Source organism: Panicum virgatum, chromosome 9K (genome assembly GCF_016808335.1).
Source record: "Panicum virgatum strain AP13 chromosome 9K, P.virgatum_v5, whole genome shotgun sequence".
NCBI lineage: Eukaryota > Viridiplantae > Streptophyta > Magnoliopsida > Poales > Poaceae > Panicum > Panicum virgatum.
The window spans coordinates 13909002-13926986 of NC_053144.1; the positions used below are offsets into that span (position 1 = coordinate 13909002).

The 17985-nt window shown below is 44.9% G+C and overlaps 1 long non-coding RNA gene across 3 annotated transcripts; it reads right to left on the minus strand.

The window, feature by feature from the left end:
• Window positions 1–1509: 1509 nt before the first annotated feature.
• Window positions 1510–12383, minus strand: LOC120650227. 3 transcript variants are annotated; one of them, XR_005665536.1, is made up of 4 exons: window positions 12219–12383; window positions 10955–11006; window positions 10136–10249; window positions 1510–1821 (listed from the first exon to the last, which is right to left on the minus strand). It is a non-coding gene; the product is annotated as an uncharacterized LOC120650227 (long non-coding RNA). The 3 variants fall into 3 exon arrangements; XR_005665535.1 differs by lacking the exon at window positions 1510–1821 and adding an exon at window positions 3609–6347 and having other exon boundaries at window positions 12219–12382; XR_005665534.1 differs by lacking the exon at window positions 1510–1821 and having other exon boundaries at window positions 9437–10249; window positions 12219–12382.
• Window positions 12384–17985: the final 5602 nt, after the last annotated feature.

The following is a 17985-nucleotide window of genomic DNA, read 5'->3' on the forward strand; positions in this document are numbered from 1 at the left end:
TGGACCTGATTACTTTCCGAAACCAGTGTTTGAGTTTCTGCCACAGCACAAGAGTGAATTTATCAATGAAACTCATCTTCGACAATACGATAACCGTAGAGAACCGTGACCAAAATGCAGACATGGTGAGGACTGCTTAGTACAGATGTGCACCGACGGGATGGATGGCGGTCGGCGTTTCTTCAAATGCCTACACGCATGGGTAATACTCGGTTGTTTTATTTCTTTATCTTCATTGAGACACCTTACATGAAATTTATTTTGTAGTCTTCAGATGCTCCAGAAAATTGTGGTTTTACCAGGTGGGTTGATCCTGCACCAATTGATTCAGTTCATGAGTTCATCGAGTACCTCCAGATAAAGATCTTTGATCTGGAATGCAAGGTGAACCATTACGAGGAAGTGAGCGAGGGTAACAAAGACGACGAAGATGATGATACTAGCAATGCTGCCGCTTCACATGATGAATCATGCACTATTCCTTACTGCAACTGCCCTTGTCACAAGAAGAAGGGCCCTGTCCCTCCGGCACCACCGGCTGCACCTCCTGCAATGGGTGGATACTGCGGAGAAGGCTCAACGCAGTTGGTTACGTGGAGGTACGGCTACTAGGACTACCTAGTGCTAGTGACATGCTGCATCGTTGTGTTTGTTGTGTTTTTTTAAATTACCTAAGGCATGTTAGTTTAGTTCAGAATCTGTTTACCGTAGTTGCAACGGGTTCTGCCATGCCACTGTATGTATGATGTGTGTTTCATTAACGTTGTATTATGATGTAATTCCTAAGGTTTACATTGTGTAATGCAGTTTTTAGTTCTTAATTCTTACCGTTATATTTGATGTGTGGTTCACAATATTCTAGTCTCCTGAAAATGTCCGAAAATATTAAAGGCAAGTTCGAAGATTCACTAGATTGATTGTGCATGCGTGGCACCTCGGCGCCGTGATCTGTGGCGCCAAGACGTGTTATCTCGGCGCCACATATTACGGCGTCGACCCCCAGGGTCTATTTTTACAAAAAGTCACAAAAAGGACACATGTGTGAAATTATTTCGCGAAAAGGGCTAAATTGCAAAAATTATTCCGCTAATTTTTTTTCATAAATACCCCTGCCGCCCCGCTGTCGGGCGGCCAGGTCCCGGCCGCCCAGCAGGAGGGCGGCCAGGGTATATTCATGTAAATTTCCAAATCGAAAATATATTTTTATAAAAAACGAAAATAAAAAATAAAAAAAATAAAAAACCGCACGCGACGCGCACATTGGCGACGCCTCCACTGTACTCATGTCGGCTGTCGCCGTCACTACTACGAACCCACCGCCAGCAAGCAGGCTAGCAGTGGGCCGGGCTGTCACAACCAACAATTTTTTAGAGAAAAAGTCACAACCAACACTAGCATGGCCCAACATCCTGGACTAGGCTGGGCCCGGAATCCACTTACAGTTGGGCCTAAATGTACTCGATGGGGCAGGCCGTGATTGAGCAGCTTCGTTTTGTCATTCAGGTCAGGTCCACGGCAACCCGCAAACTCTGCTCTCTCTTTGTTATTTCTCTCTTTTTCTAAAAAAATGATAGATAGTACGCCACCAGGCGTGGAGCTGGAGACGATTGTGGCCAGCGATCTCGCTGCGTCGTTCAGTTAATGGAAAGATCTTTTCCACTCAAAGAAAAATAAAAGAGGGGAATTTGCAAATTCTGCTGCTGGCATCTTTGTTCGTCATGGCTGCCTTTTAGGAAGAGCATATTTAATCAAGATTAAACTTGACGGAGAAGAGTAATTTTGCTCTCGTTCCCAAATTGAGTTTTCTGATTGCTGCGCTATCTGGTAAGAACAAAGTTAATTAGTACTCTATGAAAATTACTGCATATGTTTATTGAATTTCAAGTTAATACTAGAAAGATACATCGCCGCGCGATCACTACTGAGAGTTTTAGGTATAGAGAACCAGTTTTGATATTTATTATGTATGCTCTATTCAGCAACATTTGAGCTTCTAGGGTTGTTTGTATGGGGTCTATGTACTAATTGATACTATGACTTCTAAAAGGGGTGTAGTATTTTTCCCCCTTAAATCTAAATGCAGAGTATTAGGAAGAGCAACTGAGATCCAAATCCAAAAGTCGTAGAGCAATAGCTCCTCCATAAAATGATGCCAGGGTGAAAGCAAGATTTTCAGAAAACGAAAGGTAAAAACAAAGAAGTGAAATACAGGATCCTATACAGCTGAACATATCAACCTCTTGGTGTTTCATGTTAAAGTCAACTTACAGCCCAATAAGATATTGGATCCATATACAATTTAAAAAAAAAGATAATGGATCCTGAAAGTGATCGGGTGCTCTAGCCTAAGAGGGGGTGAATTAGGCACTAATAAAACTTAGACCTATGGCTCCAACTAGTTTGCACAAAACTTAAACTAAAACATGCTTTCTAGATGTGCAACTAGGTTGTTCTAGTATGAAACTCCTATCCTAAAAGAGTTTAGCAACCTATAGCCTTTCCTATCAAGAAGCTATTCTATGAAAGTAAAAGCACACAAATTGCTAGTAAGAAAAGCGGAAGCTTAAAGAGCGGGATAGGAGATAGCAAACTCTTGACGCGGGTGTTTATCCCGTGGTTCGGTTAGCCACAAATGCACACCTACATCCACGTTGTTGTAGCACTCACTAAGAGTATTGCACTCGGCCACCAAGTCTCTTCCGTGAACACAATCACAGTCACCTTGGCCCCGGGTTCCACCAAGAAGCTTCTCCACAAAGGATGGGGGTCTCCACGTCCCCCGCACAAAGATGTCGTCGCCGCTCCACACCAAGTCGGAGGGTCGATGACGTTGCCGGCGAGCTTCACGCTCCAAGGTGCCGGCGCACCAAGCTTTTGTTTTGGTTCGCTAAAGAACCACAGCACAAAGGCTCAAGGCCTTGCAATCACACTCACTAAGAGCTAATCCTTTACACAACACTCTCAAAGTGTGCTAAGGGCTAAGGATATGATCTTGATGCTCTTGTATGGCTTGGAGATGTTATTGGGTGTGTGTGGGATGTCCAACAACTCCAGCAATCTTCAAATGGCCGCGGTGAGGCGTATATATAGGCCACCAAGTCTTGTAGCCGTTGCTCCAACGGTAACCAGAAAATCTGCGTATCATCGGATGAAACGATGCCTCTGGCAGGGGTAGCGTCGGTTCATCCGGTCACTCATAACCCGAAGTAGCCGTTGAACTCCTGACAGCTAACACAGTGACCATCGGTTCAACCGATGCTTTGTTCCGATGCATCACCGGTTGATCCGGTGCTTAAGGATCTTCTCCTGTGCGCTGACGTCATTACACCGATGGTATGCACCGATGCTTCACCGGTTCAACCGGTGCTGAAGAATCTTCTCCTGGGCTCTTGACATCGTCTCTGGAACATAGGACGCCTAATGCACCGGTGTCCCTTTTTGACCTGTCGGTTCATCCGGTGCCCATAAGCTGACTTGGCTTTGATTCCCTTCTGCCATGGCGTCGGTTCTTCCGACAACCATCGGATGCACTGATGCTTCATGCAGAACCCCCGTAGGGGCGGCCCTTCGGGCCTTGCTACGCCTATCTTTTCTTTCTCTTTGTCATCACCTGAACCTAAAAACCTGAGAATGGTCATCTTAACAATCATATTAGTCCAAGTGTTGTGTTGTCATTCGATCACCAAAATCACTCGAAATGGCATAAATGGTGCCATGTTCGTTTCAGATCCATATATAGAAGCCATAGATCAGCATTGTTGATCGTCCAAAGCTTCAAAAAGTGAGATGTAGGCAGCATATAACACAAAGTGAATAAGTGTAGCCTCTTAGCACTGAATTATACAGCCAACTAGATGCTAGGATTTGTTGGGATTGATCTCGCGACTCGGCCCAAAGGCCGAGTCGGACTCCCTCACCGCGCCCTGATCGGGGGCGCCCAGCCCGTCTGGCTGGTGGGCCCCGTCGCCCGCGCTATAAAGAACGGGATGGGTGCCGGGGCTCGCACAACGAGGTTCGCCGCCGCCACAAACCCCTCCTACTGAAACCCTACCGATCCAGAAAGCGCGAGGCCAACGGGAAGCACCACAGCCCCACCACAACGACCTCGCCGACCCGATCCGCGCGCTCCGTCGACAGCCAGTGCCGCTAGAGGCCAGAAGGGCGCGGGTACCCACGACGCCCTCCTTCACCACCGGATCAGTACCTCGACGACCATGACTTCCTCGCCGCCATTTTAGCCATGGTGCACCAGGCCGGCTCCAGCTCCTCTGCGCCGCCTCCTGTGGATGGTTTGGGCCTCCCTCTCATATACCTCTATTTCTCTCTCTTCATGTACTAGAACTAGGAATGAATCACTCATTGATGTATCTAGAATTTTGTATTCCCCATGCCTGATCTAGAGCACATACTCGATCTTGTGTCAATCCTAGAACTACAGAATCTAACAATGGTATCATTCGCCATTCTCGTGCATTGATCCGGTTGGGGAAAGAACCACAGAAGAAAGAAAGAACACCGCGAATCGATCAAGAACACCGCGAATCCCAACCCTACAACCCTAACCCCAACCCTAGAACCCGAATCGAATCGAAGCCAAGCAAGAACCCGAGAAGAGGGGGGCTTACCTTCCACCTTCCTCGGACGCCGCCGTTCACCGGCGCGCGGACAGAAACCGGCTGCCGCTCGCCGTTGTGCCATCGCGCATGGGATTCCGGCCGCAAGAACCGGCAAGGCGCCGCCCACGGCCACCTCGACGGTCGTGCGCTCGCCGAGCGAGCGTCGCGCGCCGGCAAGGGAGCCACGGCAGCGCCGCCGTCCGCCTCCGAGCGCCGCCGCCTCCACTAGAGCAAGAACCGGGGGAGGGAAAGAACAGAATGGCTAGGGTTTGGGGCGCTGGTCATCGCCGGCGGGTTTTTGATCCGCCGAAAACAGCGCAGGACCGTCGGATCAGATCCGACGGCCAAGATCGCCCGGCCGACATCGGGCCAGATGAGGCCTAGGCAGGGGCGCGGCGCGGGCCGCTTTCCCGGCCCAGGCCCAAGTTGCGGCCTGGGCGCGGGGGCGCGCTGCCGCGCCCGTGGGCCGCGGGTGGATTTCAGTTTTGGGCCAGATGAACAGTAGACGATGAGAATTCTTACTTTTAGTTTCAGAAGCTTTAGAATATGAATTTGAGATGAATTTGTTCAGAATTTGATACTCTACAAATAACTTCACCAACGTGTATTATTTTAGAGTAGAATTTTACAGAATTATGCTTCTAAAATTTAGAATTTTATATGTTTCCACTGTGAAGAATTGTGAATTTTCCTCTGTGTTAGTTTGAACCAACAGGATAATTAATACAGAGGAATATAGAATTTTTGACTTGAATACAGAATTGTGTGAATTATAATTGTTGTCTCTATGTTAATTTGAACCAATGAGATAATTACCATAGAGGCGTATAGAATTTTGTTTTCAATTCAAATTTTTTTTTATACATTATGATATTGTAATTTCTGACCAAAGTTGATATTGCAATATTTAATCTTGTCCAAAAAAATTTATGCATTTTCTCTATCTCTGCCCAAAGGTGATTTAGACTTAATGCACAAAATATTGTATGTTTGAATTTTAACCAAAGTTAAATTTAAATATGCCATTATTGTTATCCTGAATTTGTACTCAAATTTCCAAATTTTGGGACACAATGCTATGTCATATGTGAATGTCATTCCAGAATTAAATGGCCAAAACTATGAGAAATGGTTTTCAGAAGTTACAAAATACTCTGGAGATGGCTAATATAGATTTGGCCATCATAATGCCAGCACCAGAAGAACTAGAAAATCCCGTGAGGGCTCAGAATGAAGCAGATGATGCATGAGCTATTCGAGAGAAAGCCCATGACATTGCTTGGACCAAATGGGACATTCAGCATGCACGTTGGAATATTTCAAACTACAAGTGTCTAATGATCATCAGAGGTTCCATTTCAGATGGTATAAGAATGACAATTTCAGAATGTGCCACCACTACTGAGTATCTAGCAATGATGAAGAGTCAGTTCCAAGGCTTACGCTCCCACTTTGGCTGAGCAGCTTATGTCCAAGAAATATGCAAATATGCTGGCGGTGGAATAAGAGAATACATTCTAGAAATGAGTCACATGGCAAACAAGCTTAAGACAGTGAACATGCCTCTTCCAGATCCCTTCATTGTTCAGCTGGTGTTCAAGTCTATTCCCAAGAACTTTTCGACTTTTCATGTCAATTAGAGCACTCAGCCAGAAAATTGGAATGTTGAGAAGCTGTTTACCATATGCATTCAAAAAGATGATAGACTCAAGGCCGCCAATGGAGGTGAGCCTGTCTTCCATGTTCAGCAAAAAAAAAACAAGAACTATCAGAACAAATAAGAAACTTTTCCCACCTAGTACAAATCAGAAGGAATTTGATAAGTGTGTCCCGATTAGATGATGACTCTATTGATTGTCATTTTGGAGATGGCAAGTGTGAGATACACTTTAATAAAGAATGAGTTGGTCTTGCCTTCCGACAAGACAAGTTGTACTTACTTTCATTATCAGAGAATGTTAATGTTGTAAGTTCTAAGAATGAGAATTCCTCCTCATGCGGGAATGGCACTAAGAAACGTAAAAGAATTGATGCAATCTCATCAAAATTATGGCACTGTCGTTTATGCCATATTTCGAGGGGGAGAATAGAGCGCTTAGTACAAGCATTAATTCTTCCACCGTTAGAATTTTCAGATTTAGAACAATGTATCGATTGCATTAAAGGAAATTACGTTAAGGATATAAAAAAGGTGCCAAACGAAGTGCGGGAATTCTAGAAATAATTCACACAGATATATGTGAATCGTTCCCATCACTACTGTGGCTACATTTATCCAATAAAAGAGCGATCAGAAGCGTTGGATAAATTCAAGATATTTATAGAAGAAGTAGAAAATCAATATGATTTAAAGATCAAGATAGTCAGATCCGACCGTGGGGGAGAGTACTACGGTCGGCATACCCCGTATGGCCAAATTCCTGGAACTTTTGCGAGGTTCCTACAGGAGAATGGCATAGTTGTCCAGTATTCTACACCGAGCGAGCCTCAGCAGAACGGAGTAGCAGAAAGAAGAAACCGTACCCTGATGGATATGGTAAGAAGCATGATGAGCTACTCCACGCTACCGATTAACTTGTGGATGGAGGCGTGAAAAACCGCTATCTACATACTTAATCGCGTGCCAAGTAAATCGGTGCCGAAGACACCGTATGAACTGTGGACAGGAAGAGAATCCTCACTCAATCATTTTCGAGTGCAGGGCTTTCCGGCTGAGGCCAAAGGGTTTAATCCAAACATTAGGAAACTAGATCCCAAGACAGTCAGTTGCCATTTTATTGGCTATCCAGAAAAATCGAAAGGGTATCATTTTTACTGCCCTGACAGACATACGAAATTCGTAGAAACAAGACACGCTGCCTTTCTAGAAGATCAGATGATCAGGGGGAGCATGGTAGCCAGAAAAATTGATCTTGAGGAGAAGCGGGTTTTCGTTCCTACTCCGATGACTCAAGAGCCTTATTTCTGCTTACCTATGGCTGTGGCACCAGCAGTACAGAGAACTGCAGTGCCAACGCCTGTTGTTAGTTCTCCTAACGTGGCAGCAAATGAGAATGAGGATTCCATTCCTCATGCTCAACCAGAACCCATTGCCGCGGATGAGGGGGAGCAACAACAGCCTCCTGGACCAGAAATACCAGTTGCAGTGGCCCCATAAAGGCCACAAAGAACTAGAAGATCTGCTATTTCTGACGATTATGAAGTCTATAATAGCGAAGAAATACAAATTGAGGGCGATCCCACCTCGTTTGAAGAAGCCATGAAAAGCGCAAATTCATCCCAAGTGGTTTGCAGCCATGGAACATGAAATGAAATCAATGAGTACCAATAAAGTTTGGGACTTAAAAGAAATTCCCGAAGAAGTCAAAACAATAGGCTGCAAGTGTGTCTACAAAACGAAGTGTGACTCCAAAGGGAATATAGAAAGATATAAGGCGCGACTCGTGGCAAAAGATTTCACACAGAGAGGAGTAGATTACAATGAGACATTTTCTCCAGTCTCATGTAAAGACTCTTTTAGAATAATAATGGCCTTAGTGGCACATTATAATTTAGAATTACATCAGATGGACGTAAAGACGGCATTCCTTAACGGGGATCTATATGAAGATGTCTACATGGCACAACTGAAAGGTTTTGTTGTGAAAGGCCAAGAAAATTTAGGATGCCACCTAAAGAAATTAATTTATGGCTTGAAGCAAGTCTCAAGGCAGTGGTACTTGAAATTTGATGAAACGATCAGAAAGTTTGGATTCAAAGAAAATAAAGAGGACAATTGTATTTATGCAAAGTTTAAGAATGTGAGGTTTATCTTCATCATCTTGTATGTGGATGACATTCTGCTAGCTAGCAGTGATGTTAATCTACTACTGGAGACTAAGAAATTTTTATCCTCGAACTTTGATACGAAGAATCTTGGTGAAGCCTCGTTCGTTTTAGAAATCGAGATTCACCAAGATAGAAGAAAGGGGGTATTAGGATTGTCGCAGAAAACATACTTAAAAAAGGTATTAAAGAAATACGGTATGTATGCGAGCAAGCCCACACCTGCTCCAATAGTCAAGGGCGACAGTTTCGGGAAACATCAGTGTCCCAAGAATCAGTATGAGCTCGAGCAAATGAAGGCAGTGCCTTATGCTTCAGCTGTCGGAAGCTTACAGTATGCACAAGTGTGCACTCGCCCTGACGTAAGTTTTGTTACCGGGGTACTTGGCAGATACCAAAGTAATCCAGGCATAGAACACTGGAAAATGGTAAAGAAGGCTTTACGCTATATGAGCGGCACTACTGGCCTCATGCTAACGTACAAAAAATCAGAATCTCTAGAAATAGAAGGATATTCAGATTCATACTTTGCAGGAGATGTAGATGACAGAAAATTCACGTCTGGATACATCTTCACTCTTGCAAAGGGAGCAATATCGTGGAAGAGCTCTAAATAGTCAGTTACAGCATCTTCCACGATGTACGCAGAATTTGTAGCATATTACGAGGCCTCCGAACAGGTCACATGGCTTAAGAAATTTATACCCGGTTTAAGAGTGGTCGACAGCATAGAAAAACCACTGAAGTTATACTGCGATAATGAACCAGCAGTATTTTACGCTCATAACAACAAGTCGAGTGGTGCTGTCAAACACATCGACATAAAGTTTTATGTTATTAAAGAGCAAGTCCAGGATGAAACAATTTGTTTAGAACATATCAGAACAGACAAAATATTAGCGGATCCGCTTACAAAAAGCCTACCACCCAATGTGTTCAGAGAACACTTAGCCAGCATGGGCTTAAGGGAAAGCCTATGATTCCTGGACGAAGAATGGCCCAAAGAAAAGAATTTCGTTTCAGACCAGAAAGGTGATTGTGGCTGTTAATCTGACAGTAATAATTGTCATGACGAGGCACGCCCTATACACTGATCTGTGATGGAATGATTCAGATGAAGAACAAAAATAAGAAACAAGAAGAGATCAAGGGAGGGAATGTTGGAATTGATCTCGCGACTCGGCCCAAAGGCCGAGTCGGACTCCCTCACCGCGCCCTAGGTTCGCCGCCGCCACAAACCCCTTCTACAGAAACCCTACCGATCTAGGGAAGCGCGAGGCCGATGGGAAGCACCCCAGCCCCACCACGACGACCTCGCCGACCCGATCCGCGCGCTTCGTCGACAGCCAGTGCCGCTGGAGGCCAGAAGGGCGCCGGTACCCACGAAGCCCTCCTTCACCGCCGGATCAGTACCTCGACGACCACGACTTCCTCGCCACCATTGGAGCCATGGTGCACCTGGGCGGCTCCAGCTCCTCTGCGCCGCCTCCTGTGGATGGTTTGGGCCTCCCTCTCCTATACCTCTCTTTCTCTCTCTTCATGTACTAGAACTAGGAATGAATCACTCATTAATGTATCTAGAATTTGTATTCCCCATGCCTGATCTAGTGCACAGGCTCGATCTTGTGTCAATCCTAGAACTACAGAATCTAACAGGATTTACTACTTTGTACTACTGGATGCTAAACACGTACACTTCGATCGCTCTTTGTTCATGATGCTTAAGAGATCTCATCTTGTGCTGATTTCATCTTGTGCCGGTGTAGCGGTGCCGCTCTATATTGGAGCGCCATTTTCCTAGAAGTGTGCTGAAAATATAGTAAACCAAAAATTAGTTTATCATGTATTGCTGGATATAACTGGATATATGTAATCTGTCATTCAGTTTTGTACCCAAAAAAAGGCCATGTATATGCAAATATTTAACTTGACACTCACTGCCAAGAGGACACTAAGCATAGGCTAGAAGAGTGAAAAGAAGCTATACAGCTAGTAAGATGGTTCGACAAGATGATGGTAAAATGGATAGAGGAAAGCTAGTTCAAATCAGACTTGTACCAAGTAGTGCAGGGTGGTGACAGAAATTAATGAAGCAATCCAATGAGGCTTTGATTTGAAATCAACAGGCATTAACTGATATGATAGGAGCTTTTCTTTTTCTGTGTACCATGTTTGTGTATCTATATTATCAAATAAAAGGATCATAATAAAGTCAGTTAGGTACGATCCACAAATCCAGTAATAATTTATATAGAAGAGAAATACAAAAGAAATCATATTGATATATACTTATTCTTTTGAATTTGTTGTAAGATATACAGATTTCTAAAAGGAATGAAGTTTTAAAGAATTAAATGAGTAGCACCTATAGGTTATTATTTTAAATGTTATATGATCTATACATGCTATCATAGAATTGGTAATGTTATCATAGAACTGGTAATACAAAGATACATCTTTTGTTGGTAAAAATATATTATAAAGGTCAAGTATACTACGGGGGTGATATGTACCTTGGTCCTTGGTTCAGCTAATTGTGCATGCCAATAATCCAGAAAATGGTTCCTGCATCATGTACAAAAAAAATTATTTCAGTGGTATTATTTCATGAGGTTAACTCTGAAGTTAAGAAAGAAGACACTAATCAGTAGCTATATGGACTCAGGTTTGACGAAAGCTGTCAAATAATTTACAATTGAATGATAAAGAAACCAATCTGAAATTGATGTTTCAGAAAAGAGAAACAGAGGAATGGCATGATTCAGTAACAGTCTGCAGTCAGAATTTCAGTTTGATGCAGAAGTTTATTTAACATTGATGGACATCAAAGCTGCGGCGCACGCCTATAACGACATCACACTTTGGCGCACGCCTATGCCAGCACTGTCTAGAGTGCAGACTATTAACTGGGGCTGCTGGCAACCAAGGCATGCTCCTCCCGTTGTACACTGGTTCAGACGGAGTGTACAGTGCATCAAACGGGCATATGCTAGAGGAAGGGAGATTATCACGCATGAGGAAAAAGCTGAGCTGCAATAAGCATCAACACGGAAGAAAACGAGCAGATTGACGGACGCCGTTTCAGTCCTTCTACTTTGCGCACCTCGCTGAATCAACCGAGAAGCAATGGCTTAGGCGCCCTGGAGTCCCTAGCTCAAAAGCAGTGAAGTACCCCTGAGCGCTTTGTTAATTTCTTGCATTAAGGGAGATGCGCGACGCATGCTGTTCCCTATCCCCCTAGCTAGTGAATCTCACATTCTGACTGCAGATGCGGGTTATTGGCGTGGGAAGAAGGGATCGGAACAAGTAGGTAGCGAGATTCACTAAGGAAGTAAGGACCGCAATCCCGTGCTCGCTGCATGGCGTGGCGCACATGGGAGGGATCATCCCAGGCGAGGAAGCCGAAGACTGCAGCGGCGGTCCTCGAGCTCGACCAGTTGCCTAAGGACGGTGAGACGGCCTCCCACTCGGCCCTCGGCTCGCCCGCCACCGCGGCCAGCTCGCGGGCCCTCTCCGCGGCACGCGGCCCGTGGCTGCCGGCCCCAGATCACCCTAACGCTGGCCTTCGGCTCACCCGCCACCGCGGCCAGCTCGCTGGCAGCCCCAGATCGCCCCACCGCTTGCCTGCCGCCATATTCAATCTTCATCTAGGCGGCGGCCAGCGGCCAATGGCCACAGGTTCTTCGCCGCCCGCCCGCCCGCTCGTATCGTCTCACCGCCGAAACAAGCAACAACGATTGAAATAGGAAGGATTGAAATCGTAGAACTTGAGTTTACCTGATTTTCTTGTTGATTCATCAGATTCCCAGTGGATTGGATGAGTTCTAGGACTTGGAGTATGCAGGGGGAGAAGACGACGAGTTCTCTCGAGTTTTATTATTGGCCGCCGTGTTTTCCAGAAAAATCTAGCTGCAGTGTGATATGTCAAACAACGCGCTTGTTTTTTTTCCCAAACGTCTGCGGCAGATGTATATGACACTTTGCATAAAATCTATGCTGTCCAAAATAAGATCAACGGCTGTCATTAAACAGTCGACGTGGCCCTATGGGAGGATTGAGCTTGGCTCAGGTTTCGTTGGGGAGAGAAGAGATTGGTTCGCAATGCTGATGTGTTACTCTTCAACAGCTGTGGTTGACATTGACACAAGCGGATTGCCTAAAAGAAAATCCTTTTGCCTGTCACTTACAGTTGATCCTTGCCGACCCCGGACCGACGAACAGTGATTCAGAAGCTCCGCGCAGCGAAATTCACGGAACTCATTGGCGACGACAAGATATCCCTGACGCGGTTGGAGATGCGGCGAAGAAATTCGCTCCAAAGGCGGTGGATATATAGCGTCTGATGAAGATGGCCCAAGTCTTCCATGGGTGGATCGCAGGCAAGCTTCAACTGTAAAGTGCGAATGTTTTGGATCATGCTCCATGTCTGCAAAGTGCGAATCTATGCAGCGGAGCAGCATGACTGTACCCAAAACAGCTTGTAAATGTACAAGTAATAATAATGCAGGCCTGCAACATGATGTTGGGTAAGGAGACGGTGAGGTGGGTTGGATTTCTGAATCGATCAGTGCGACTCGGTGTGTGTGAGTGTGTTAGCATTGCAAGCACTTTTTGTTTGATGGTGGAGCGATGCTTGGTGATTTAACGAATCACCGCCCACCATAAACAACAAGGGAGTGCTTTTGTAGTTTTTGCAATAATAAATAATTATAATTATAACCGTTTCTTCTCTCTCTCTCTCCACCGTTAAAGGTAGCCATTATCTTGGCATTTATATTTATATTTTGCCATAACAAACATTCATTGATATAGCAGGAATTAATCTACATTCATTGATATAGCAGGAATTAATCTAAATAAACATATATAGCCCATAACGTTTCTTCTCTCTCTCTCTCGTGTGTATAGAGAGAGAGAGAGAGAGCGAGGGCGCTCAGCAACATCATCTCCATTCGTATTATCGAATAGTAGCGTAGAAGAAAGAGGAAGAAAGCCATGGCCAAACAAGCGACGTCGACGTCACTCCCTCTCACCATGGCTCTCGTGGCCCTCCTCTCTGTCACCCTGCATCTCCAGGCCCAAGGTATGCATTGCATCGGTTCGTTGTACTATGTGTGTGTGTGTGTGTGTGTGTGTGTGTGTGTGTGTGTGTGTGTGTGTGTGTGTGTGTGTGTGTGTGTGTGTGTGTGTGTGTGTGTGTGTTGTCGCTTATATATACTCGTATATAACCATATATATTCTTGATCATTGATGGATTGTCGTTGGTTGTGTAGCTGTGATGAAAGACGGTGCGCCGGTGCAGGAGCCCAGCAGGCCGGAGCAGGTGGCGGCGGTGGTGGCGGCCAACGCAACGAATTTGGTGTGCCGGAAATGTAGTACTAGTTGTTGCGAAGCCTGGGGCACGGACCCGCAGGTCTGCTATACGAGTTGTTGCTACGCCAAGTCACGATTGGTGGCCTGTGGATGTGCCGCGTGTAGGGGTAAGTAAACCCTGCTGGGAGAAAATGAGGCGACGTCCAAAGTATTGGATTGGTCGTACGCCACAATAACAAGAATATATAAATAAAAAGTAAAATCTATCCAATGGTCATGCGCCAATTCTTGTTGTAATGAATTTGTGTCACCAATTGCAACCTGTCACCACGTTTGCTCATAATACCACAAAACTACCACATAAATCAGAGAAGAAACAAAATACGAAGCATTCGATTTTATGAGCATGCAACGAAGTGTCAACCTGAAGAACCAAGATGTAGAATTCAAAATATGAGAATCCATCCAACATGATATGAGAAAGAATATTGTCCTCTCTTGTTTTAAAAGGGCAGATAGTAAAGAGTGTCTTGTTAAGAAAAGATACATACAAGAGGAAGCAAAAGCTGCAACGCAAATTAATTAATTGGATCCAAAAACATGTTTCTTCCTCCGAGTCCCCTCGATCGCATCCTCGGTCGCGCAAGCTCTACTACGCTTGATGCTTCTGCTATCGGGGCCTTCGAAAACCACCACTAGTGCTCTCCCCCGTATTGGCCTTTTGGGACTCCAGATAGATCTTAATATTCCTTGCTGGCCTTTTCAGGCTGAAGAGTACTCAGGTTATTATTTCTTTTGCACTGCAACGATATGCAAAACACAATCACCAGGGCACAAAATAGAAAAAACACAATCACCAGGGCACTGCAAAAGAGGGAAATCTGAAATGTTTCGTTTTGTCCTAGTGGGCTGATTTCTGCACTCATCAGGCCCAAAAAAAGATCGTGGGCCTCTACAAATCGGTACTCGGAGTCCATTTACCAGCAGCAATCCATCATATTCCGCCGCAATTTCAGCATCGTCGAATCTAAGGAAATGCATCGGCAAAATAGCCGTTTCAGCATCATCACAACAACAACGATCCCAAGCGAGTTGGGATAGGCTAGAGATGAAACCCAAAAGACACAAATGTCACGGTTCAGGCACACTGATAGCTAGTCTCCAAGCACTTCTATCCAAAACTACATCTTCAGAGATAGTCATATTTCAGCATCATCGAATCTAAGAAAATGCACTAGAAAAATAGCCGTTTCAACATCGCCGAATCTAAGCAAGTGTATTGGCAAAATAGCCATTTTGATTCCTCAACTTTAATATGAGGGTCAAGTTCATCTTTCAATTTTTAGAGAGGTTAATATAATCCCTCAACTTTTATTTTTGAGTCAAACTCATTCTTATGTTGATATTATACTCCATAATAATATAAGATTTATGCAAAAGGTCCTCCTCCCCCTTCTAAATCCCGCAATATTTTATTTACCCACAGAATTTTGTAGAACATCGCAAGTGTTTAATTTGGAACACAAAATATTATGGAAAGTTAAGCGAATAGTGAAATTGAGGGGGGAAAACTAAGGGGAAGAAAAAGAACTTTTAACATTTATCTCATGTTATATTGTGGAGTATAATACCTGCATAAGGATGAGTTTAATCCTAAAACGAAAGTTGAGGGGCTATATTGGGCTACCTGAAAGTTGAGCGACGAATTTAACCCTTATAATAAAATTGAGGGATCAAAATACCTATTTTGCCAAATGCATTACATTAAAGAATATTTCATCTTCATGGAAAATTGACCGACAAGTTAAAGCGATCCACAAGTAATAAGATGAAAACAACAGATTCTAGAGCTCTCCCTCCTTGCGCCAAATGACGTGGCCAGTGCCTTTCCCAACCTTTTTGCGCTTGTGGTGCCGGGCTCTTGTGCGTGTCCTAATCCGACCAAATAATGAGCGCTTTGGCCTGTGAAAAAAAAACTAAACAACAAGTTTGCCTTTTTTTTTTCCCCTAGCCTTCTTTACGGATTAGTATTTGGTCAAGTGGGATTTCGCCGTCGTCCCAACACTAACTGCAACAACAAAATCGCCTGCCTGTACACACCAAGGTGTGCCAATGATATACTACACATCACATCACACACACACACCACCAGGTGCCTCGCATTGAAGCTCACAAGGCTAGCCCACTCTCCATTGTACTCCTAACACGGGAGGCGTCGTCATCTTAAAGTTAAAGCAGAGCTTTTTTGTTTGGGGCCATGACAACAACTAATAATTAATGATCGTAACCACACACACTCGCCCAGGTCTTGTCACCTCCATGCGAGTCTTTAGCCCTCCTGAGCTTGTGCCAGCCACTACTAGTGGACGGGAAGGCTTCGTCGCCGGCCACACATGTTGGCACGCGGTCGTTGAGTCGTCACCGGTGAACGTGATGGCCGCGGCTGTGACGGAACCGTCAAATTAAAACACTAATTAAACGTAATGGTCGTCAATTAAACACATCGGGCGCATTAACTTAACGGTTTAATTTGACGATCCTTCCTCAACCCACGGCCCGATCGAAACAACACCGGTAGTCTCCCGCGAAGGAGGGCGCAGATGATACAAGCACAACATAATACTTAAAAATACAAACACCATATGAGCACAAAACATTAGGTTTTACAACCCGAATTCAAATACACATATAATTTACAAGAGTTGCATAATATACAAACTTTACACTGAATTTCGAATAGACTAGATCCTACAACTACACTAGCCTGCAAAAAGTCCTGACTAACTATGACTGGTCAGACCGGTTCATCCAACCGGTTGGACCGGTCGGCGCTACCCTGCCGACACCACTGGTCAGACCGGTCTGCGCAAAACAGAAAGGCTGAACACTCTGCCCTCAAGTGTACAACCCGACAATTCCCTAACCTAAGGGTCTCGCTCCTCCACCTCCCACCCCTCTGCATCCCGGCGGATGAACTTAACACAGCAGGGGCAGAAGTCAACGTCGGGGTGTCCTGAAATAATTGTGGCAACAAACCCTGAGTATACTAATACTCAGCAAGTCTTACCCGTCTATTGGGTATACTTAGCCCACATATTCTAGACATGCAAGCTTTTTGGCTAGTGGTTGGTTTTGCGGAAAAGAAATAATTACAGGTGAGTCCTTATTTTTCTATGTTTTAGCTTCAATATAAAGTAATCAATTTACTAATCCTCTATGATTTGCAAATCTATAACAATCGTGGTGAACAATTCAATAATTAGATAATATCAGCCCGCATCTCATCTCTTTTAATTCATTTCCTTACTACGATGTGACCAAGAGATCAAGGCTCTCATGACCGCGAGACACGGCGAATCGATCCGATTTAACCTTGCAAGGTGGACCTAACCAACACGGCACGCAAAAGCCCCGTCGGACCCCACGCACCAACATTTCCCCTCCCCGTCTCGAACTACAGGAACCAGCTCAACGACATATGGTCAGCCGAGCTCAACGTGAGACCACCAAAAGTAAACATATGCATTCCCAATTCTCCGCGACTACTCGACTCGCCCCAGGAGTTGGGTGCGGGTTCCTGTACTTTCGAAGCAAAGCAGTACTCGGCTTACCGGTTTCGACTACCTCCTACTCCCGGCATGCGGCTAGTACAATTCAATCCCCGATCAGCACAGCCGACAACGGAACGGTCCTTAATCGACACAGATGGGGCTACACCTTCCCCCATCCGGTCTCTCATCCCATACCTTCCATCTTGAATATAATAATTCATATACTGTAATATAAAGACATCCTATATCTCACGAGTGACAGAATTATCACTCGACTTCTATCGAGCCCTATTAAGCATAGCAGTGCTAACGACCTATTCATACTAGTATAAGGCCCAGGAGAACCTAGGGATCATACAACTAAGGTTTCAAATAATTCATAAACCTAATGCACAATTATTAAAGACATATATAGGTGTCATAATTTGAAATAGTAGGATGTGCACCGGGGCTTGCCTTCGGGCTGCTGCTCGACACTGGGCTCAGCTGGGCCTTGGGCCGGGTGCTCACGCCGCTCTTCCTGCTGAACTTGCCCCTGCTGCTCCTGTGGCTCGGCGATCACCTCGTACACGGCTCCCTCGGCGGCGGCGTCTACACGTATGCAAATGATATGAGAATGCATGCATGGGTTGCAATCTTAACATAGCCAATGACTAGATGCAACTACTAATAATTTACAC